Source organism: Lissotriton vulgaris, chromosome 9 (assembly GCF_964263255.1).
Source record: "Lissotriton vulgaris chromosome 9, aLisVul1.2, whole genome shotgun sequence".
Lineage (NCBI taxonomy): Eukaryota > Metazoa > Chordata > Amphibia > Caudata > Salamandridae > Lissotriton > Lissotriton vulgaris.
Genome location: NC_141697.1, coordinates 1035326305 through 1035350200, shown reverse-complemented (window position 1 = coordinate 1035350200; position 23896 = coordinate 1035326305). Strand labels below are relative to the sequence as shown.

General features: G+C 45.2%; 1 protein-coding gene across 1 annotated transcript in view; it reads right to left on the bottom strand.

The window, feature by feature from the left end:
* Window positions 1–23896, bottom strand: part of SLC6A11 (solute carrier family 6 member 11) — a 726232-nt gene that overhangs the window by 130799 nt on the left and 571537 nt on the right. The window lies entirely within an intron of this gene.

The following is a 23896-nucleotide window of genomic DNA, read 5'->3' as shown; positions in this document are numbered from 1 at the left end:
TATATAAACTACATAAGATTTCCTTTTATGTTATCAGGCAGACTGCAATCTTTTCATTTTGCCAGTGTTTACAGTAATCAGTTGGAAAAGGCTGCCAATTTTACGTGCTTTCTGGTTGTTTCAATGACATATGATGGATGCTGAATATATCCTGATGTGCATTTGAATACCTCCAAGATAAAAAGCTTCAATTTAAATTGCAGCGTGGTTTTCAGGTAAATTTCCAATTCACATTCAGACATAAATGTTTTTTTTTTTTCAAAATATAAAAGCATAAATTCGCAGCTCATCCTCTTTACTGATCTAAATTCAAGCATGTCATAATGTATAATATATGCCCTGAAGATTCCCTTCCTTTTATGGGTGCAGATTTTCAAATTTTAGCAATTCTCAAATGTTTTAAAGAATCCTCTCAGGAAACCTAGACAGTTGTTGGTTTGTGAGAGCTCTTCCAGAAATTATTCATTATTTCATAATTGAGTTCATGTGAAATGCTTTCCCCATGCACAATTTTACACCTAGGGCCTCATTAGGCTGTTGTTGCCATCGGACCCTGAAGGACTGCCCGCCGCATTATGATGGTGGGCAGATGTAGGGCGGGCAAGGAGAGTGACGCCACACATCCAACGGGTTCAAGGAGCCCATCAGACCGTCGGAGGGACTGCAATCCCAACAACAGTGGCGCTGCCTGATCAGGCACTGTCATAGGGATTACACTGTTCATTTCCGCCTGCCATTTTATGGCGGTTCATCCACCTTGAAAGGCTTGCGGAAAGGAACTTTGGGGGCCCGTAGCAGGCCACCCCGTACCTCCAATATGGGTCCTGGGGTGCACCTATGTTGCCCCAAAGGTATCCTTGCACCATGTGTGCAGGGATATGTAATAAGTGTTTGTTTTGTACTGCGGTGTGTGCTGCAGCCTGAAGCACATGTTGCAATACAAACTATAATCATTGCCACCACTGTGAAGGCGGCCATTTTGTAATGCGGCCAGAGGGCAGGCCGATAACTAGTCGGGCGGTCATGCTTCCGCCACGGTGGTGGTCGGACGTATGTCCAACTGGGATTGTAATAGGGCCCATAGTGTAAATAAGCATGCAAACATTTGCTTCCATGTCTTGGCAGGATAAATGTTTTTCCCATGTAGAAATGCCATTTCTACCCCAACAATTATGAGCACAGTAACATAGTGAAAAAATAATAATGTCTCAAACCAATTTAGAAAAATATAGTAGATTTTAATCAATAAACTGCTACCAGAGTGACCAAAATGCAAATAATAGAACAGAAGATCAATTTAACTTTCAATAAAAACAGACCCAATAAGCAGAAACTGCCACTTAAGGTCACTGTTGAGCTAGACCAGGGAAAAGTCGCATGTTCATGACGATTTGGACAGGTTTTGGGTCAGAAGCAGGGACCAAATTAGTCCCTCAGAACAGTTACCTTCTCAAGTCTGGTGCAAAGTGTTCTGTTTACGTTGGAAAGCGTCATGAGGAGGAAGCATTTGACCCAATGGTTGATCTTTGTGGATGGTCACTGTAGGTGAGAAGTTCAGGTCTCAAGTTGACAGCCATCATGATAGTTGCAAAGAGCAGGTCACACTGGAGTTCTGCATTGATGGTTCTTGGAGGCTGTAGAGTTTCAGCAGTAGCGAACAGCCCAACTTCAGGATTTTCACCTTTTCTTGAGGCATGGTTTACAGTGATGGCAGCCAGGGGTCTACGCCCTGGGAGGCACCAGTTGGGGGTCAGGACTCACTACAGCAGAGGCAAGCAGCATGGCTCAAGCAGGTCCATGCATGTCTAGTTGGTGTTCGTCTGTGGGATATTTACAGGAAGGCCTCTGGAAGCTTGTTGTGTCCCCTGTAGCTCACATAGGAGGTTAGCCAACTGACCTTTGGGGTGACTCTGGGTAGCCTGGGATCGAGTCAATCAGGTCCAGCCTTCCTTCTTTGGACAGCAAGGGAGTCCTTCCAGCAGCTGAGTAGTTCTTCTTCTGAATCTTCCACAGTCCAGGAGTGTTCCAAAGAGTAGATCTGAAGGTTCCCTTATTATATATGGTAAGTTCTTCCCTCGGTCTTTGATAAAAAAAACTGTCTAGGATGACTAAAGACAGTGCAGGCCTGTTGTCAGCTACTGTTTGTGTGTGCTGGAGGTAGAGCCCTTTGAAATGTATTCAGAGCAAAAGTCATCTCCTCCCCAACTACCTTGTCAGGAATACCCTCACACCCAGGTTGCCTTTGACTCACTGTATGGAAGCAATGTACAAAACCCAACACAGAGCCAATTAAACAATCAATCAATCAATCAATCATATCATTTGTAAAGCGCACTTCTCACCCGTGAGAGTATCAAGGCGCTGGGGTGGGGAATGTTCCTACTGCTCGAAAAGCCAGGTCTTGAGGAGTTTTCTGAAGGTCAGCAGGTCTTGGGTCTGTTGTAGGTGGATGGGGAGGGTGTTCCAGGTCTTGGCGGCGAGGTGGGCGAACGATCTGCTGCCGGAGGTCGCTCTTCGGAAGCGGGGGACTGTGGCGAGGGCGAGGTCGGCGGAGCGGAGCTGGCAGGTGGGGGTGTAGAAGCTAAGTCATCTGTTGAGGTACATTGGTCCGGTGTTGTGGAGTGCCTTGTGTGCGTGGGTGAGGAGCTTGAAGGTTATCCTCTTGTTGACCGGGAGCAGGTGCAGGTCTCGCAGGTGGAGTGTGTTGTGGCCGCGGCAAGGGATGACGAGGATCAGTCGTGCAGAGAGGTTCTGGATGCGTTGGAGCCATCTCATGAGTTTGGCCGAGGCTCCTGTGTACAGGGCGTTTCCATTGTCCAACCTGCTGCTGACGAGGGCCTGGGTGACCGTTCTTCTCGTTTCAGTGGGGATCCACTTGTAGATCCTGTGGAGCATGCAGAGGGTGTTGAAGCAGGAGGAGGAAACGGTGTTTACCTGTTTAGTCATGGAGAGGGTGGAGTAGAGGATGACCCCTGGGTTGCATGCATGGCCGGTGGGTGTTGGGCGGTTCCCAGTGCGGTCGGCCACCAGGAGTCGTCCCAGGGCGAAGTGGTGGATCTGAGGATGAGAACCAGCTTTAGTCAGCTGTTCCTCATCCATTCAGGGACAGCCTTCATTCCTTCATGAAGGTTGGTTTTGGCGGTGTGGGGGTCCTTGGCGAGGGAGAGCATCAGCTGGGTGTCATCGGCATAGGAGATGATTTTGAGGTTGTGCTGACGGGCACATGGGTGAGCAGTTCCATGTAGATGTTAAGCAGAGTTGGGCTGAGGGATGAGCCCTGGGGTACGCCTCAGATGATCCCGGTGGCTTTGGAGCGGAAGGCGGACGCTCTGTGTTCTGCCAGAGAGGAAGGAGGTGGTCCAGGCCTTCTCTTGGATCCAGGCATTGTGGAGGCGTGTTCATAGTGTGGTGGCAGACTGTGTCGAAGGCGGCTGACAGGTCTAGGAGGATGAGGGCCGCCTTTTCTCTGTTGTCCAGCAGGGACTTGATGTAATCGGTGGCGGCGATGAGGGCAGTCTCGGTTCTGTGGTTGCTGTGGAGCCCGGACTGAGAAGGGTCCAGGATATTGTTCTCCTCGAGGTAGCGGGTCAGTTGTTTGTTGACGGTCTTCTCAATGACCTTTGCCGGGAACAGGAGTAGGGAGAAGGGCCGGAAGTTCCTGAGGTTCTTGGGGTCCGCCTTGAGTTTCTTGAGTAAGGCGCTGATCTCGGCGTGCTTCCAGCTCCCCGGGAAGGTTGCTGTCTCGAAGGAGGTGTTGATGACTTCCCGGAGATGGGGTGCAATGGCTGTGCTTGCTTTGTTGAAGATGTGGTGTGGGCATGGGTCTGACGGAGATACAGAGTGGATGGTGTTCACAATCTTGATGGTGTCGTCGTCATTGATGTTGGTCCAGGAGAGCAGGTGGTTGGTGAGGATGGTGGTCGTGGGAGTGGAGGTCTCAGGGGTTGTCGGGGTGGTCATGGCGTTGAAGCTGTTGTGGATGTCTGCGATCTTGCGGTGGAAGAAGGTGGCCAGCGAGTCACACAGGTCTTCCGAGGGTGGGACGTCGTTGGTGTTGGAGCTGGGATTGGAGAGTTCCTTCACGATGTTGAAGAGCTCTTTGCTGTTGTGCACGTTGCTGTCTAAGTGGTCTTTGAAGGAGGCCCTTTCAGCAATGAGGTGATGGTGTCTGCAGGAGGAGGCGTTCTTGTGGGCTGCGTGGCTGTCCGGTGTTCGTTCACGGAGCCAGATCTTCTCCAGCTTTCGGCAGGTTTGCTTGGAGGCCCGGAGGTCTTCAGTGAACCAGCTGGCTTTCTTGTTGGTGTGACTGTTGGAGGGTTTCTTGATTGGGGTGAAGGTATTGGCGCAGTCGTTGATCCAATGTCTGAGGTTGCGGGTGGTGGTGTCGGGGTCGGTGGGGTCGGCGGGTGAGCTCTGGGTGAGGGTGGTGGTTAGCTGGTCTTTGGTGACTTTGCTCCAGCGGCGGTGAGGCATCTGTTGGGTGCGGTGGTGCGTGATGGGTTTCTTCAAGGTGAAGTGGATGCACCAATGTTCGGTCCAGTGGAGTTCGGTTGTGTGGTTTAAGGAGACGTGGGGGCTTGCAGAGAAGATAGGGTCAAGTAGTGTGACCGGCGGAGTGGGTGGGTTTTGTGACAAGTTGTCCGAGTCTGAAGTTGGCTAGGTTGTCTATAAGGGTGGAGGAGTTGTTGTCATTGTTGTTCTCGAGGTGGAAGTTCAGGTCCCCAAGGAGGATGTAGTCCGTGGAGGTGAGGGCGTGTGTGCTGACGAAGTCAGCGATAGAGTCGCTGAACTGTGGTTGGGGTCCGGGGGGTCTGTAGATGAGGGTTCCTCTGAGGGTGGTGTTGGGGTCAGTGAGGATCTGGAAGTGCAGGTGTTCGGAGGTGCTGAGGGTGTCGTCGGTGTTGGTCGAGACTCTGAGAGTATTCCTGTAGACGATGGCGATTCCTCCTCCTGCTCCGTTGGTGCAGTCCCTGCGGGTGATCTTGTAGCCTTCCAGGACGGCTATAGCTTTGTCGGGTGTCGAGGCGGGGTTCAGCCAGGTCTCCATCAGGAAGGCGACGTCTGGAGAGGTTGAGTCGAGTAGGCCCCAGAGTTCAACAGCGTGTTTGTGGGTGGAGCGGGTGTTGAGAAGGATGCATCTGAAGTGGTTGGGTTCTTTCCTGGTTGGCAGCATGGTGGTACGGATGCTTGTGAAGCTGCAGTTCTAGCAAGTGAAAGCTCCGTGGGTGCGCTTCGGGGTGGCCAGGAAGCAGGTGTATGATCGTCCGGTGTTGAGTGCATGGAGGGTTCTGGCATCGTAGTGGTGTTGGGCATCGTGGCGTTAGCAGGTTCCAGGGGTCCTGGCGATGGGCGCGGTCCAGGTGCAGATGGGCTTGCCTTCGGCATGCCAGCGGCGCGTCCAATGCTCTCGTCTGCTGTGCGGCCTACATGTGAGGGGATGTGGGAAGGAGGAGCAGCTGGGAGGCACGAGCGGGTGGCGAATGGGATTGCAGGCGGGCGGGCCGCAGGGACGCAATGGCGGGAAAAACGGGTGGACCACGGGAGAACTGGGCACAGGAATAAAAACAAGTCTGGGCAAGAAAGCAAGTACAGGCACTGCCAGTCACAATCATGTGACCGAGGACACTGGCAGAAAGGTACGGTTGGTTTGGACAAGAAAATGCTGTCTTTCTAAAAGTGGCAGTTCTACAATTGTAACTCAAAATCAAACTTCAGCATTCAAAAGGATTTTAAAAGACAACTAATTTGAGTGTAAACAGCATATCTCTACTTGCTCCCAATCTGAAGTTAGCACTCATTAAATGTAATAAGCTAATTCAGTGTTAGGCTTTAAAAGAGATAGACTTTTCAACAGTGAAAATGGACTTAAGTCATTTTTCACTGCTAGGACATGAAAAACCTAAACACACTTGCTCTACTTTTTAAATACCAAGCAACCTGTACTATGAGTCTTTCTGACACAGTTAGTGGTGACTTTTAAGTATTAAAAAGGAAGGGTTAGACCTGGCAAAAGGATAAAGAGAGCTCGATGGATTGGCAAGGCGTTTTCTTTTCAGGCGGCAAGGCTCTGGAATTCCCTATCCACTGTGATACAACTGAAAACAAATAAATTTGTGTTTAGAAAGGCCTTAAAAACCTGGCTTTTCGCTAAACCTTAGACTGGAAATGTTCATCTCAAATCCTCACATAGCGCCAAGACGCCTCGGCAATTCAGTCAGTCATCATGCCAGCTCAAAATGACAGTTTAAGGCTGCACTTCAGGCTACAGTATCATGCCTCAGACATGTTTAACAGGGCTACTTTAGTGGATGGTACAATGATTGCTGCTGTCCATTAGTAGCTTTTAACATACAGGCCCTGGTTATATGTAGTACTATATGCTAGGGACTTACAAGTACATTACATGTATCAACTATGTGTAGGCCTATTTTCCCACGCTTTAAGGATAGAGCACAAGCACCTTATCACAATCTGGGGTTACTGTGCAGAAAAGGCCAGGTCCAAATGATAGTGTGAGACAATTTAGGGGTAATATTGAGCATGTATACAATTCTTAATGAGTACAAATCCAAATTAAGTCAATAACACATCTGGATTATCTAAAAAAAACAACTTTGAGTCCTAATGTTCAAATGAATTCAGCAAAACGGATGGGGAGAAGGCATAAGGTTTGGGAGAAGATTACCCTAAAGCTGACAAGTCTAACATTTGTTATTCTCATTCAGTGTTTTTTAACATACCTATTATCAAATTAGTTCATACTGGGGTGTCATGAACCACCCACTTTAGCAGCTGCAGCGGGGGGTGGAGTCTTTTATGGGCCTCTTCTGTCTGCATTCAGCAGGCAAAAACCCATCCTTAACGCTGGGGCACAGTGTCATTAGTAGAAGCAGGGACAAGCAAAAGTCAAGTCAAGTCAAGTCAAGAAAGCTTTATTCGTCTATGGAAGTCATAAAAGCATTGCAATTACAAAAATGGAACAATAATTACAAAAATGTAAGACCTGAATTAAACAATTGTGCAAATAAGCAATCAAGACCGTCATTATATTGCACATAAAATAGTAAAACCAGATAAAAAAATGGATTAAAAAGGCACATTGTTAAAAACACACATAAGACAATCATTAGATCATCTGCAAGAGTAGAGGAGCCCATAGAGCCATGTAAGCTCAATCCTACGCACTAGAAGAACATGTCATCCTGCGCTTTATCCTTCCTTGATTTGTTTGGAACATATAATCCACATCCATCTCAAGAATTTTGCCAATGGAATTGCATGCCTGGGAGATGGATCAGTGCAAAGGACATGCAGGGCTATGCCATGTGATCTTGTGCCCAGGGTCTTACATAACTGGACCAACCAAACCTTCCGTGGGCTAAAGTATGCAGGGCAAACAAAGTGCATGCGTGCAAATGATTATACCTGTGTAGTGCATAAGTGACAATTATTATCCCCAATAACGGACCATTTAGATGTAAACACTTCAATGGGGGAGATCCAAATCTATACTTAAAATAAAGTTTACGATTTAGAGGCTTCTTGATAATGTCCCAATATGGCTCAAGGCCAGGCCATGGCTTGATCTGAAGAAAAAGCCCCGAACGAGAAGTTGGATCATGGCGCCTAAACTCATCATGCACAACCGTTTCCCAGTAAGCTTCTTCAAGACAATTTTTTGTTGGGAACGATTCGGTGGAGGGTGAATTCCACAGGTGTTGCAGGCCCATTTTACTTAGCAAACTTCTAAATTCGCGCAGCCAAGTAATTTAATGGAAGCGGTCCATGTTTACGATATCTCTTAAGCCCTATGTGAATACGGCCAATTCCTTTGTACACCAGATTCTACGCAGAATAGTATTGGGCATAGTCTGGCCAAATCCATTAGGGCTTTTCTTCCTAAATCATTCCTTAGTGGGAGCATGGGTGTGCTTTGTTGCATAGTAGTAATTGCGCGGAAAAACGCTTTCTCCGCTAATGTATGCTGGGCTAGGTTTCCAAAACCCCACAGTTTAGCCCCGTAGAGAACTGAGCTCACCACTTTGGTATTGTAAATTTGAAGGACCGGACTTAGGAGTTTAGTAAAAGAAGTTTTAATTCCTTTTGTAAGGGTTCCAGGTAGCTGCCTATGCTTTAGTGTCATGGCTTCAATGTGTGGCTTCCACCTCATATACTTTTGCAGTTTGATGCCAAGATAAATAAAAGCATCAACCTGCTCAAGGGGTAGCCCATCCAACATCATTCTGCCTTTAAATGATTTATGCTGATTAAATGCCATAAACTTGGTCTTGGCAGAATTAATTTTAAGTCAACTCAGAAGACAAAACTCTTCAAAGCGTTGGAGGGCACGCTGCAACACTCCTGGGGTTTTTGAGATTATCAGCCTGTCGTCCGACAAGAAAATGTGACAGCTGGGTACATAGAACAGGGAAAGAAATTGGAAGGTAGGGGGAAAAGAAGACATGGATGCAAGAGTAGGTGGATGAATGAGTATGTGGAGGATTGAGTGGGTGAAAGCATGAATGAATGATAGGTGGATGGACAGGTGAGAGGATGGCACAGTAAATGGATGAGTAGATGGATGAGTGAGTGAATGGAAAGGTAGATAGACAGGTGAAAGGATGTCAGAGTAAAACAAATTAACGGATGAGTGCATGGATAGGTGGTTGAACATGTAAAAGGATGGCAGCATAAACAGGTGGATGGATAGGTGGATGGACCGGTGAAAGGATGGAATAGTAAGGGGAAGGATCGATAGTGGATAGGAAGGAGAACGCATGGCATAGTAAAGGGCTGGATGGATGGATGCATGAATGGGCGTGAATGAATAGGTGGATGGACATGTGAAAGGATGGCAGAGTAAAGGGATGGAAGGATGAGTGGTTGAAAAGATGAGTGAACAAATGGCAGAGATTTGGATGATAAATGGATGGCAGAGTGGATGGATGACAGAGTTGACGAATAGAAGGAGAGATGCATGGATATATGGCAGAGTGGATGGATGGATGGATGGAAGGATGGATGGCAGAGTGGATGAATGGATAGACAGACAGACAGATGGCAGAGTGGATTTATTGAAGGCAGAGTGGATGAATGGATCGATGGATGAATGGATAGCAGAATTGATTGATGAATGGCAGTGGATGGATGGATGGCAGAGTGGATCGATGGCAGTGAGGATCAATAGATGGTAGAGTGGGTCAATGGATGGCAGAATCAATGGATGGATGGCAGATTGTAAGGGTGGATGGCAGATTGTAAGGATAGATGGATGGTATTGAGAGTCTAGATGGATGGATAGCAGAGTAGATGGGTGGATAGAAGAGTAGATAGATTGCACAGTGGAAGGAATGATGTGTGGCAGAGTGGATGGATAGCAGAGTGGATGGATGGCAGAGTGGGTGGATGAATAACAGATTGGATGGATTGATAAATGAATGGATTAAAGGGGGAGAGGCAGAATGATGAGTCAATGGATGATGGAATGTAAAGGCGAAATAGTCAATATCAGTGGGGGATGGAAGGGTGACAGAATGAATTGGTAGGTGTTTGGATAGAAGGGACAAGGAAGCTGTTGTATGGAGGGTTCGGCTCACTTGCATATTTGCTTGGTGCACCAGAGCTTTAGTTCAAAGTGGGGCTATTTTATTTATATTGGCTACTCCCTTATGTTCATATGTATCTAGATGGAAACAATCACTTTTGAATCTGGATTATTAATAATTGACTTTGAGAAATTGAGTCCAATGTACAACATTTCTAGGTGATTACAAAGGGCCTGATTCACAAATGCAAACATAGACCTGAAGTCTAAGTTTAGACCTAAAGTCTAACTTTAGACCTGACATCTAATTATAGACCTGAAGTCTAAAATTTAGACTTAAAGTCTAACTTTACACCTAAGTTTAAACCTATATTCTAGATTTATACCTAAAGTCTAAGTTTAGACCTGAAGACTAACTTTAGACTTGAAGTCCAGCTTTAGCAGGAGTGACTACTCATAGGTCATGTAACTGATAGGGTCCAGAATAGTAAATGCATTCTATTTATTGAAATATAAATAGAAGGTGCCCCAATCCCCTCTGCAGTATGAATTTAGCAGCTTATTGTGCACACTACCTAAATAAACATACATTGATGACTTGTAGGTTCCCTAATTCAGCAGCAAACGTTCAGCTGCAAGTTATTCACAATGTTCTCCCAGCTGCAGTTGAATCCTTCTGCATTGTGCACTGCCTGGCTTTGAGCTTGTGCACTCTGGGAAATGGCATTCCAGCATATCCAATCACTGTTCTCCTGTTGCTTATAATACTAAACAGCATAGGAGCAATGCAGTATTCTCTAGAGCAGGCAAATACAGCACTCAGTCGGAGTCCAATGAGGCTGTGTCTCTGCCCTCACAGCTCCCGGATAGCATTGGTTGTGGAAGCCTGAAATGTGCTTGTCAGGCTGGTCACAGCATAAATACCGGCCAATCTGGCATGGGCAGTTCAGTTAACAGTGTCCCAATCAATTACATTCTAGTAGGAGTAGACACCCACCAACAGCTGTGTGGGAGAGAGAGTTCCATGACCCCACCCTTAAAGGAAGCAAATAAATGATGGTATGGTTGGCAGAGCATTTTGAGGAGAAAGCATTATTAACAAGTGTTTCTGGGATGTAGTGGCACACAGGGGGATGGTTGATGCCCCAACGATCCTACGAATCAGCCGCCCCTGAACTTTAGAGCTGAAGTCCAACTTCAGACTTCAAATCTAAAGTTAGACTTCAGGTCTAAACTTACTTTAGGTCTAAAGATAGACCTTAGGTCTAAACATAGACATCAGCTCTAAACTTAGACTTTAGGTCTAAACTTAAACTTCAGGTCAAAACTTACTTTAGGTCTAAAGATAGACCTTAGGTCCAAACTTAGACTTCAGGTTCTTTATGAATCAGGACCGTAAAAGTTTCTTGCAACTAAACTGTACAACTTCTGAATAAGATTAACACATGTTAGACTTGTCAGCCTTAGGGTGGTCTTCCCCCAAACGTTATACCTTTGCCCAGCCTGTTTTGCTGAATTTGTTTTTGTTAGCATTAAGAGTAAAGCCTCAAAGTAAATTATTTATACACTCCAGATGTGTTGACTTAATTTGAAGTTTTACTTATTAAGAGTTGTACACATGCACAACATTACCCCTATACCTTCTAACACTATCTGTTAAACCTGGCAATTTCTGCACAGTCACCCCAGATTTTTGCCTTGCTCTGCCTTTCTTTGCTGAACCTCTTTTTTTGAGCTCTTAGAACTTTGTGCACTTTACCGCTGCTAACCAGTGGTAAAGTGCTTGTGCTCACTTCCTAAAACATGTTAAATTGGCTTCTAACGGATTGGCATATTTAATTTACTCAGAAGGCCTTATTAAAGTTGTATACCACATACTCAGTGTCAGTAAATTAAATGCTACCAGTGGACTTGAAGCACTGATTGTGCCACCCACTTAAGTAGCCATTTGAAACATGTCTCAGGTATTCTATTGCAGCCTATGTGTGTTAAACTGTCAATTCGAATTGGCAACATAAACATTTTGTCAGGCTGAAACCTTCCATTTATTACATATAAATCCCCACTACGATAGGCCCTAAATCGCCTATAGGGCAAGGTGTAGTGTATTTAAAATGGTGTACATGTACTTCAAAGCTTTAATTGTCCTGGTACTGAAAAACTCTCACATTTGGTTTTCACTACAGTGAGGTATATTTATATCATAAGATAACTGTTAGATTTAGGGGTCTCTAGTTGGCACAGGTAGGTACTTGTGACAAATAGGGACCCTTGCGTTTTGTCAGGGTAAGGCGGTACACTCCTAAAATAACCCCTGCTTACTCCCTTGGTAGCTTGGCACAAGCCGACAGGCTTATCTCAGAGGCAGTGTGTGAAGCATTTGTGACCACATACAGTAACCCAGTGACAACACTACAGATGGACACCACACAGTTGTATATTAAAAATAAGTATTCTTTATATAGATTTACCACAAGACCACAAATGACAAAAATCCACAATACTGTACTTAAAAATGGTAGAATTAGCTTAGTTCTCTTTAGATCTTAAAATGCGACACTGTGAGTCAATGTACCTTAAGATGCGACACGCAGGGTGACGAAAGTGTTGCAAGAAAGGTGAAGCGGTAGTCCTTTACACACAAGGAAGGTGATACGCTGAAGATCTGGTGCAAAGAAACAAAGATGCGCTTTCTCCTTGACGCAACACGCTTCCCGGTGATGAGGCGGCGTCTGCTGCGACATTGATCCTCTTCTCTGGCGATGCGAGATTCTTGACACTATGCGAGCTGCGACAGGCCCTGTGACACGATTCCCGGTGATGCGGCGGTGTCAGCTGTGACGTTGATCCACTTCTCCGGCGATGAGCCACGACAGGCCTTGCGACACACTTCTCGGAGATGCAGCGGCGTCTGATGCGACGTCGATCCCCTTCTCCTGCAACAGGCTTCCTGGTGATGCGGCGGCGTCTGCTGTGACGTCGATCCTCCCCTCCGGCGATGCGAAGCGCTTCGTGTTGTGAAGCAGCAGTGGCAGTTCGGCGACCCGCTTCTTGATCTTGAGTCGCACTTCCAGCTACTTGCGACACGCAAGTCCTCAAAAAGTCCAGCACAACTGCAGGCACTTCAAAAGAACTCTTGGGGAGCTGGTGGGTGAAGTCTGTTGTCCCTGAGACTTCAGCAGGAGGCAAGCTCTGTTCTCAAACCCTTGGAGATCCCTACACAAGTTGATGAAAGTACACACATAGTTCCTCTCTCCTTTCTTTGGCAGTCAGGCAACCACAGCTGGCCAATCCTCCAAGCAGCACTTCAGCTTAGGGATAGTCTCTCCTCAGTCTCTCTGCTTCCACTCCTCAGCAAAGGTTTCTTCTTGTTGTCCCAAAAGTGATCTAATTCTCTAGGGTATGGGTCCCCCTTTTTATACACAGTTTCTCTTTGTTCTCTGAAGGCAGAGAGGTCTTTGCTTAGTCCAAACCAGTTCTGGTCAGTCCTGGAGCACTCTGTTTACATGACTCCTTCTTTCCTTTCACAGTGCAGAGCAGAGACATCAAACGCACTGTAGGAGGTGGAGCCAGCATTGTGGAGGGAAGGCACTGCCCTATTCAGGTCCCAGGTGCAGCTCCTCCTTCCCATCTAGATGCAGATCTCTCTATTTACCACTGGCTGACTCACCCTGTCTCCTGGAATCCCCCAGCTCCTGTTACTCAAACTCCAGACAAGGAATACACAACCTAGCAGAGGCATGCTTGGATAGTTAGACAAGAAAATACCTATGTTCTACAAGTGGTAACACAGAATGCTAAAACCAACTTCACTAAAAGATGTATTTTATCATTCTGAGTTCAGGCATACTAAACTCGAATGAATTTCTAGCATGTTCCCTGAGTCAGTTAGGATTATAAAAAGTAATAATCTTACTGCCCATTCTAACCTATGGGAAATAGGTAGCCTTGCAAAAGTGGAAAACGAAAATGGCTGTAATTCACTATTTGGACATGCCACACACATCAGGGCTTGTCCTGCCTTATACCTACAATGCACCCTGCACTTGGGCCTACCATAGGGGTGTTTGACATGAAGAAAAGGGAAGGTTTAGGGACTGGTAAGTGGGTACACATGCCCAGTCAACAAGCAGTACCAGACTGCACACAGGCTCTGCAATGGCAGGCCTTAGACATACTTTTACAGTCTGCTTCTGTGGGTGGCACACTCAGTGCTGCAAGCCCACCAGCAGCATTTGGATTACCAGCCCTGGGCACTCCTGGTGCACTGTACTAGGGTTTGACAGGTAAACCAAACCAGCCAATTATGGTATCACTAATCCATACATCAGTTTACAGTAGGGAGAGTATATGCCCTTGAGCACTGATCAGCAGTGGTAAAGTGCCTAGAGTCATGAAACCAACAAAAACAGGTCAGACAAAATACAGGAGGAAGGCAAAAAGTTCAGGGATGACCCTGCAAAAAGGGCCAAGTTCAACAATAACATTGGGTTACCTTTTTACATTTAATAAGTGATAACTTTTGATTGGGTGCAGGTAGGAATGCCATGTTTTAGTTCTAAAGTCAGATTTTAAGCCACAATTTTGAAGATTACATTTTTGAAAGTTGCCATTTTCTTGCCCTAACCATATGGTGCCTACAGCTGTTTCCTCAGTCACATGACTAGGTGTAGGTGGCAGTTGGTCTTTGTGTATTACTCCCAGACAGCCACAAAATAGAGGGTCTGGGTGTTGGCAGAATGGACCATCCTGACTTGGCAAGGCGGCACAGCTGTCATCTTTCATAATTGCACTTCAAAGACATGGACTCAGCTCATAAAAGACACTAGACTGTTGTTCCCCAAGACAGCCTGTGACCAGGGCAGAGAGACAGTGGGGATAAATAATCCTGTGGTTTCTTCCACTTGAAAGTGGGCACAAGGTATAAAAATGGGACCCTCAGACCCACTCTTAGCTACACTCATGGACCAGTGGATACTACAGAAAAAAGAACTGCTCTTTTTCCAGAGGACTACCCTCCTGCTTGAGGCCTGCACTGATATCTGAGAAGGAAGACTGGGCCTGCACCCTTCATCCAAAGCTGAAGCTCCAGAGGCCTTCCATGCACTTGCACAGTTATCCTGCTATACTAGACCTGCCTGGACTTGTAACTGGACATGCCTGAGCCCTGCTGGACTCTGTTGGAGTGAGTTTCTGACCCGCAAGAGATGTCCTTTACATCCTGGATTCTTGGTGTTGCATTATTTGAGCTCCTCCTAAAAGAAAAGACGATCCTGAAATGTTGGGCTCTTTGAGAACAGGACTCTTCACAACAATGACAACTGCTAGCAATGGCAATGCAAGATTTGCACTGCGAAACAAATTTCCAGCAATGACATTTTGTGATGCCCAACGGGATATTTGTGCTACATCAAAACCATCCATGGTGCCTGGCCTGCTCTTCGCACTACAGCAATGGCACTCTCCCTGCTCCTCGCATCGTTCCTCCACCACGAATGGTGAATGTAGTACATGTGTTCGGCCAGCACTTCATCGGGGTTGGCCTGAACTTGTGACTTTCACTTGGTCTCGTATAATGAGATAACCACGATTGGCGCTTTTTGCTTTTAGGCACTATACTTACCCCAAATCTTTGAAATTGCATATCTCTGGTTCTACTGATTGGACTTTTGTTGTTTTGCTGTCAAGTAATTTAATTATTTACTCTATATTTCTAAATTGGTGTGGGATCTTTCTTGTGTTGTGTTGTATTTTCACTTTATTACTGTGAAAGTGCTATATAAGTACTTTACACATTGCCTCTATGCTAAGCCTGACCGCTTTTGTGGCATGCTCCCACAAGTGGCACATGTGGCTGTTGCTTGAGAAGGGCTCACACCCCCCTCAACCAACACATTTTTCAAAAACACTTTTGCTCTGGTACTTTCACATTTTTTGGAGGCAGTGATTTCAATTCAAGCATCCCAAGAACCAGATGGCTCTAAGAACCCCTCATCAGAGTTTTTCACAAGCACCCCAGGATCATACTCATCTTCAGAAATCTCTACAGCCACCCACATCCTGTTTGCAGTTTGCATCACAATCAATACCCCCTCCTTTTGAACGGTGATGCACCAGTATTATTGGCAAAAATACTAAAGACTCCAATGAATACTCACAGAGAGAAGTCACTTGACGCAGGCACCTGGGCCGCTCATGTGAAAACATTGTACAAAGAACATCGAAGCAGTACTTCCTCAAATAAAGGCCTTAGTGCGAGTGGAGAACTAGACATCACTGCTCACACATCAAAAACCTTGGATGACCAAGCTCTCCCAGGCAAAACTTTAGTTTGTATAATCTTAAAAAGTTCAGACACAATGGGGCACCCTCTTTAGGGCCAACGACTTCTGGACGGACAATCTGACCCATTATATGCTGAATGCCGGTGCTTGGGAGACGCTCCAGACTCCTGGAGATGGTTGTTACTGCACCCAATACATAGGAAAGGGCCAAAAGCTGACCCACAAAACTACTGTATGATTACCCTGCTGGATATCGAGGGCAAAGCCTATGCAAGCACCCTTCTGGTGGAACTATCAAATTGGGCCAGTACTGAAGGTCTTCTGCCCTTCTTCCAAACAGGATTTTGGGCTGGGGCATCAACGGTGGACAACATAATTTCCCTCTCATATCTAGCACAACAAGCTGTCTCACGCCAAAGCCTGCCGATCTTTGCTTGTTTTATTGACTATTCGGCAGCTTTGACAGCGTAGATAGTTCCATCCTCTGGCAGAAGTTGGCACGCTGGAACATCAACCCATCTTTACTACAAGCTATTCAATCATTGTACTCAAGAACTTGGGTAAGAATCAAACTCTCAAGTGTATCTGCTGCAGAGAAAATCGACACGGATCACGGCCTAAAGAAAGGTTGAGTCATAGCTCCGATGCTCTTTAATTTATAAACTGCAAACATGGGCCAAGCTTTGGTTGGAGACACATAGTAGCAATACCTAGGATTGGGCGCAATAAGATCCAAGTAATGCAATACACCGATGACCTGGTACTCCTAGACCATACTAAAATAGGCTTTCAAAAAGCACTTACGGCCCTGGCAACCTACAATGTCAAAAATGAGTTGGTTGCCAACCCATCAAAATCTAAAATAGTAATTTTTGGACAATACCCTAAGAAAAGACTGGCAAAATGGAGGCTAGGCCAGCTGACTCTGGATTGTATACAACATTACAATTACTTGGGGGTTTGGTTTAGTGAAACAGGCCGCCCAGGAGTCCATCTCCACAAAATGCAGATAAAAGGGAAAAGCATCACTTACGCCCTCTGCAAGCTATACGCCACTCTACATAGCCCCACAACAACGGCCACCCAAAGAGTCCTGAAGGCAAAATTAATACCATCTCTTAATTAAACACAACAAGCATTTCCAGGGAAACTAGCAAGAGACCTAGAAAAAATCCACTGCTCAGCATATAAAAAGTTATTCCACCTAACCGCATGCACCAGGAACAATCTAGTGCGGTTAGAATTTAACCTGAACCAACAAAAACTGGAAGAGATGGCCTCTCTGAGCAAATACTTCTATCTTACCATGGCGGCACCAGAGAACGCAATGAAGTCTGCCACAAAAAGTATTTTCCTGGAAACCAGCAATCCCTGGTCAGCCAGCCTTGCCGCTGCCAAAGACCTTATGAAAATTGCAATAGAGAAATGGGACCCCAAGACAATCAAGTACACTGCCATCAAAAGCACAATAAAAAAACAAGTTTGTCTTTGCTCTCGCACCTTGGACATGGAATCGTTGGAATCAAGAGGCTTTCACGAGTCCCAAAGCCTCCCACATACAGAGTATAAACCCAAACTTCATCTTACGCAGTCTGTGGGGAGGCAAGCCTTACACAGGATTCTAGTGTTCAGATTACACCCTCTCCCCCTTAAAGAATTATACCCTTCCGGGTCGACAAAAATAGCGATCATGGAGTACCTGCTCTGCAAATATAAACGTGAGTGTGTGGTAAATGAATGATGCACAGTCCACTGTGTAAGTTAAGATCCTTTATTGTAAGTTCCTTCCAAGTAGGTAGACAGGTCAAGATCAGAAGTAAACCCCATCAGGAGCCAGCTGTTAGCAGCTCAGCCTGAGATGACCAACTGCCACAGTAAGTTAGAGAGAGACACTGTGAGCCAGAGTGACACCCAGGCATTCTATGATGTCACAGATATCATAGTAGTCTATCCAGAGAAGAACAGTGGAGAGGACATTTACTACACATCCTCTTCCCTTATGGAGTGAGAACAGAATAAAGAAACAATCGGCGAAATACCTCAAATGCAACATCAGCAGGAAAGTACAAAATTGAGATGAACCAAAAGTAATAATGTACGACATGAGATGACATTAGCATGAGGTAACATCAGCAGAGAAAAGAACAATGAAACAACGTTAAGTCACAATATGCCTCATCCCCCTCCCTTAACGAAACGGCATGGTTTTCGAAAAAACAAGATGAACAGCTAGGTTAGCTAGTGACACTCATAACCTCGTTTAAAAGAAAGAAGTCCCAATTCAATGGACAGTAAAGGATATGTCCGATTTCAATATTTACTAATAGGGGTACATTGTTTAAGACAGCATGCCATCAAATGGGCGGGAAAGGCAAAGGTACAATATGGTGTGTCCAAATTATAACAGTATCACAATAGGGACAATTGTAGATTTTCATAAATTACCGACAATATTACTGACTATAATTATAATCATCACAACACATGTTTGGTAAAACTCTGTTAAGATTTATTCATACAGTAAAATTATAATTCATTATTCAAAATCACAACATTAAAAACATATCATATTATACATTTTAATAAAAATTACAGAATAAAAGACACAAAGAATCAAAAAAAGTTGATGCGGCGTTTCGGTTTTCTGTTAGTACACCTTCCTCAGGACTGATTCTTGTTCCAGATGGAGGCCATATCTCTACTGGAGAGTGCTGATTAAAAAGAGTTTCTATAGGCTTTTAGATGATTGACCCATCACAGGATGCTGTACTCAATTAGCAAAGGGTGTTGTCTCTCATTGGATAAGGAGTTATGTCAACGTTCCTTTCTGTTGTGATCTACATCTATTGATCACCATCAGTAAATGTCTGTGACTAAGATGTATGCTTGCTGGATTTGTCTGCCAGGAGGAGCCACCGTTTTTATAACCGCTATTGTCAGTAATTTTCCATTTAAGCTAGGTAAAAAATTACTGGAGTCTCGATCCGCTTTCAATTCGGTCCGTTATTGGTGGAAAACCATTTGACAAACTAGGGCTGGCCTTATCAGTTTGTCGTTACCCTCTTTCTTCAAATCGGCCTCCCTGCTCCTATATCCTGGCAGTCCGTCCTCTTATCCTTCAATTGATATATGTCGAAACGAAAGGACATAACCTCCCCACACATGGGTACACCACAGGGTAAACACCCTAGAAATAAAAATGAGTGTAGACTGGGAGAGATACACTAGGGGTAAGATTCACCCAAGATAAGCCAAGAGAGCAAACCCCTTTAACAAGAATTCCCCAAAGAAAAAAAACCAAACTACCCCTGATAAAAATATGCTGACACTAAACGTATGTTAAATTCACAGCTCAAAATCTTACCAAAATAAAGCCCTGGCCAGTAGCTGCAAGAAGGTAGACTTCGACAAGAACATAGTGCACAAGCAATCTCCACCAAAAGCAGGGGACAGCGCAGAGTGTGGAGAATGGACTACTCTCAAACACTCAACCTCCCCAGTTAAGGGTACACTGCAGGACACTATTCCTGGGAATAAAAATGGGCATTGACTACCCGGAAAGACTCAACCTCCCCTGAAAAGGGTACACCGCAGGGTAAGGAAAATAACCCTGGGACACAAGTGGGCGTGGATTACCTGCAAATAATCAACCTCCCCTGAAAAGGGTACACCGCAGGACAGTAATCCTGGGAACAGAAAGTGGGGCAAGGACTACCCGCAAATAATCAACCTCCCCTGAAAAGGGTACACCGCAGGACAGTAATCCTGGGAACCAAAAATGGGGCATGGACTACCCGCAAACACTCAACCTCCCCTGAGAAGGGTAAACCGCAGGACAGTGATCCTGGGAACAAAAATGGGGCATGGACTACCCGCAAATACCCAACCTCCCCTTAAAAGGGTGCACCACAGGGTAAGGACAATAACCCTGGGAACAAAAATGGGGCATGAACTACCCGCAAACACCAACCTCCCCTGAAAGGGTACACCGCAGGACAGTAATCCTGGGAACCAAAAATGGGGCATGGACTACCCGCAAACAGACAACCTGCAAAGACTACAGACATGCACACAGCAATAGGGCACAAACTACACCTAAGGACCAAAGGGTACGCTTCAGGATACCAACCTTGACCATATGGATGGACATTGACAACCCAACAACCCAAAACTACGACATCCCCAACGCAGGATAGACACTTTCCAAAAGAGCACCACAAAATTAGCCATAATAAAACACACACGCCACTATCCAGAACAAGACTGTGTAAACATATGCAGTGATAAGTTAACTGCTACGCAAATAGGAAAATAACATTAGCTCCGGTGAGCGACTTCTCACCCGGGTCTTTAACGCAAGAAGGTCATTCTGTTCAATTGTGGAGGAGTCTTGTAGTCCCAAAAATAATTCTGAATCGGAGATCACCGGCAGTGATAGTGTCCCAACTCCGGTCGGCTCTGCGGCAGAGATGTGTATAAGGACCATTGTTACGATCAGGTTGTTACGATCAGGTTCGCTAGGTGGCGACACAAATCGTGACCTTCACACCAGGAAATTGAAGACCACAGTGTGCAAGATAAGTTGAAGCCACACTGGGAACACAACATGGATACTTCGAGCTTCAATTTGCAACGCAGCACCAGACAAGAGTACGCAGTACACAATACACTGATCCTGAGCAAGATGGCGGCACGCTGTTACGCCTCCGCCGGATGGTTCACGGCCAAAGCGTGCTGAACGAAGACAACCGGAAAGCTGCAGCGTGAGAGAAAGCCTGACGTCACAGGGGCTTCGCTATGGAGGAAGACCTTCGCTAATTCCTAGATGCATTCTAACCACGTCATCAATTGGACGGTAGCGGGAAAAGTGAAGAGATTGCTGCTGGACAACCGTCGACCAACTGTCATCAGCATCCAGGAGGGTGAGTAGACAATGTCAAAACACCACACTGTGCTTTGTTAATGGCTAGATGCTTAACGCAAGGGCAATCATCATCGCACAATAAAAAGAAAACTCGGAGACAGTCTCTCATGCACTCATGTACATGCAACGCCTTAAATTCCACATAAGATGCCTTTGAAATGAATTCCCGTTTGCACACATAGGACAGAGACAGGCAAAATAGTCACCAACTGGTGCACATGCAACACCTCTCACCAGCCCTCCGAGGTGAAGGGCCAGTGCCTAGGTTTCAAACAAAATGTCACTCCAGTATGCGTCCGTTGCTACAACAAGGCAGACGCAAGAAGAGTAAGCAAAGGCTGCTGTGAAGTCTCTTAGAACCCAGAAAAATCTAGGTTGCACGTTGAAGGCTGTTCATAGACAAACGAACTTCAAAGTAAAAACATGCGCCCAGGGTGCAGGCTGTCCAGGTGGAACAGGACACTGGTGGGGTCAGCTGGGCGTTACTTTTAAGCTTAAGTATAATTTCCAAATGTCTTTAGTTCCGTTACCTTTTCGCTTAAGTTTGAGTTCTCAAAGTCTATGGTTCCTTTCCTTGTAGTTGCTTCCTTAGTTCACACGTAGGTTCATCCTTTTCAAAACGTCCCCAAGTTGTGGTAAATGAATGATGCACAGTCCACTGTGTAAGTTAAGATCCTTTATTGTAAGTTCCTTCCAAGTCAGGTAGACAGGTCAAGATCAGAAGTAAACCCCACCAGGAGCCAGCTGTTAGCAGCTCAGCCTGAGATGACCAACTGCCACAGTAAATTAGAGAGAGACACAGTGAGCCAGAGGGACACCCAGGCATTCTAGGATGTCACAGATATCATAGTACAGTCTATCCAGAGAAGAACAGTTGAGAGAACATTTACTATAGAGTCCTTGTCCCATATCCTACTTTGCTGCCCGGCCTTGCGCCTAGTCCGCAGACTTTACCTTTAGCACATCCAGCTACATCTGGGGACTAGAACTGTAAAGGAGGCAGCCCATCAACTGTATACACTGGACATAATGAAGCACATGGCTGTGTTTGCCAAATTTATACAACATACTCGTACAAAGCTGATGGATTCTCCCAGCTAAGTAATCAGCCAAGCACTTGCGCGGAGGTTATATATCATTTTGAACTAACTGTTTAGCTTAATGGGAGCTCGTATAATTGTTGGACGAGTTCAAAAAGCTTTCTTGGATTTAATGATCATTGAATTTTAGACCCTTAGATTTTAATCACAATGTTTATTTTTTAAATTGTTTATCTTTTAACAATGTAGTGTTCTTTTTCTATTTTGTTTTATTGTAATGGTTTTGAGTAACCATGCAAATAAATGTATTCATTCATTCATTCATACTCACAGCCCGCAGCTGCAACACACAATTAATATAAATCAGCAAATGCTGGAACACAGTAGACATCTGTCATTTTCTTGCGCCGGTCCTATGATATGATGGAAGCATTATTTCATTTCAGGCCTGCCAGGCTCCATCCTTCCCTCACTTCTGCTAGGAGTGAGAAAGTTAACTCTGCAAGTACCATCTAGTTATTTAGTCCATGAATAGACAGAGTTAGCAGTTCTCACTCCCCTCCCTAGACAACTTCCACCCTGGCCACATGCCTCTCCGGCACTCCCCTCAGTGCCAAACCCTCCCTAAAAGCCTCGTGCAAGTACACTTCACTCTACAATGTAAACTCTCGCCCCTGTTGTCTCTGCCACGTATTCATCAGTCCCAAATATAAAACGGTGATCGAAAAGTATCCACTGATGTGTGTATAGCGTTGCACGATATAGTCAAACACACACGTGCGTATTTAGACACAAGCTCTCTCATCAGCCTGAAAATCGAAGTATACGGGCCTTTTGGGAGACATTATCTACTATGAGTTTATCACTGTAATCTTTGCAAGCTAAAACATAAGTTAATTTATTTAATTTCTAAATCATGCCAAGCAAATAAGTCAATATTGTACATAGCTTAAACAGCAACATTCTCAGTTGAACTAGATGTGTGTATAACATTTCCAGTCTCCTAGTCCACAGGGCGCCCAACCTCACCGTTTATGTTTATCGAGGAATTGTATGCGACATGTAAATACGCCATTTCCATGTCAGTGATGTAAGCATTGGTTTCTAGAGTTGCTTAAAGTTGGAAGTGTTTCTATTTCGGAAACGCATTAAGATCGGATTTGATTTGCCTCAGTGGTTTAAATGACTTCACTGCTGTCATGCTAAATAAGGCACAGCTGATTGCATCTCAAAGATTCCCCTCTTGCTCGAGAACACGCGAGAAAGGGGAAAGCCTTTTGACAGACAAGCGTTTTAATAAGGCTGGAAGCTTGAGCAGCGCTGGAAGAAGCATAGGTCAACCGAGAAAAGAGAGTTTCTTTCTTAAGTCTGAATGAAGCCCCGAATGCGGAATCAGTTTTCGTAGAAATCTACCAATCTCAGAATGTCAAATGCATCTTTGGCACAGCAGTAGCTTGGTAGCTTTTCAGCACCTCATGGGTTAGAAAATATTTCATTTATAAACTATGATAGGAGGTATATAATGTATGCTAGATTCTCATGATGCATGCCATCAGAGGGTCACTTGGCACTGTAGGTGGTCATAAATAATAATATGTGCTTACATACCAAATGCCACCGTTTTGCCTTTTCTAAGTACCATAGGTAGCAATGCTTAGCATCATCCAATCTAATGGTCTTCAGCGCATGGACCTCAGAAGGATGAGATTTGCCCTTGCTGAGATTCAGAGTTGTCACCTGATATTAGCAAATGAAAATGCAAAGCACAGGGGTATTGACTGTGACTGCACTTATCTCAGTGACGGGGTTGAAAGAAATAGTCGTTACTCGGGTGCTATGGATCCGAGGCTCACTACCCCTAAACCTCCTGGAATAACAATCCCTTACAAACACATAAACAACATGATCCAGCCCTCCCACATGGATAAAATAGTTACAAAATGGTATCCAAGTAAGTCATCAGATCAATTCATTCAGCAGGTCTTGTGTCAAATATGTTCTTTATTCAATCTTCTAAAAAAAATGTCATTCATAGCTCGTAGCCGACGGGTTTCGTCCCATACAGGACTTCTTCAGGGCAAGATTGACTGAGTTAAACTTTTCA